Raw genomic sequence first — 1,575 nt, 5'->3', positions numbered from 1 at the left:
GCTGTTGATCATGAAGGAAGAAGTCCGGCCCAGGATCAGTAAGCCGGATCCACACCGACATTAGGAGTAACCCGGATCCACGGTGGCCCATGAGGAACCCGGATCCAGTACGACGTATATGGAAGGCGGATCCGTGACGTGCACGGCAAGATATTGTACCGTAGCTAGGCTGTCTGTAATCCGGCTAGGACTCTCCGTGTAAACCCTAGATCTGTGCGCCTTTATAAGCCGGATCCCGGGAGCCCTAGAGGCACAACCACAACTCATTGTAACAACGCGAAAGCGCCCAGATAATTCCAGACAAGCAGCAGTAGGCCCTGTCATCGTGCAGGTGTTCCGAAGCTGGGTAACTCGCGTACCACCGTCCCGTGTGCACTCCGCCCTATGGCCCCTACTTATTCTCCCCCTCGTGAGGATCCCTCCTCCGGGGTACCGTCGATTAGGCAACGACAGTTGGTACCCACCGTGGGGCCTGTGGCGTCTGGAGGCCGGAACCGGGAGGGTTCCGCCATGGGAAGCTACGACGACACCATCGCTGTGGGGCGCGTCCTCTACGCCGGAACTCTGCCGATCGTCCCTCCGGATGAGTGTTGGATTCCGGCTAGGACAAACCCCGTCAAGCTCTCCATCGTCCCAATTGGCGGCATACACATCTTCATCGGGGAAACCGTCGATTCCGACGGAAACCCACTGGTAAGTAACGCGGACGCGACCGCCGCAGAGCTGGACGCTGTCGCGAAGATCCGATCTGAGACGCAGGAGCTTCCTAAGGAAGATTCCGCCTCGGATCTGGAATTTTCAAAGCCCACCCAATGTGCCCCTGTGCAGGAAACAACGGTGGAAGACCAATGCAGATCCGCCTGGGTCTCCCAGGTGTTAGAAAAGCAGAGGTGCCACTTCGTACACTTCTTGGCCCATACCGCCGGAACCGCCCCTCAAGAAGACGGAGCTGGTCCTGGACAGGTAGAGGCACCGGAAAGCGGCGCAGATCCGGATCAGGCTAAGCCTGCCGGAGGAAGCGAAGCTCCGGTTGAAGAAGTCGATTCCGGGCAATCCGAGCCCAATTTCCGGAGATACCCCCTCCATGGAGTCCGATGACTTCGTTCGCAAGCTAGGGGAGTACGGTTTCGGTGATCAGCTCGAAGTCGACTTCGCCCAGCCTAAGCGAGGTTCTCGCAACGGTAGCGGCGGCGGGACAAGCTGGATCCGAAGAGCCAACCAGCCAATACGACCCTCAACCATCCCAACAAGGATCTCCAATGTCTCGGGTGCGACCCCACAGGGATTCTTATTCAGAGGAAATCCTGTCAGCTGAGGAGGTGGTGGCGCGAGCAGTTCTTAACAAACCTATAACCCCGGATGACGCCGCAGATCTGGAGGCTCTAGAGGCCACTAGACAGGAAATGCTGGCCACAGCCAAGAAGCTCGCCGATACCGAAGCCGCATTAAGGGAAGAAAGGGAGAAAGCTGCAGGTCTGGCGGAAACTTTCGACAGACAGGATCGCGAAATTACAGCAACACTCGAGCAGGTCAAGAGCATGGCGAAAGAGTGGGAAGTAAAGATGACCTATGCGC

This window comes from Lolium rigidum, chromosome 2 (assembly GCF_022539505.1).
Source record: "Lolium rigidum isolate FL_2022 chromosome 2, APGP_CSIRO_Lrig_0.1, whole genome shotgun sequence".
Lineage (NCBI taxonomy): Eukaryota > Viridiplantae > Streptophyta > Magnoliopsida > Poales > Poaceae > Lolium > Lolium rigidum.
Note: the sequence above shows the minus strand (reverse complement) of the source record.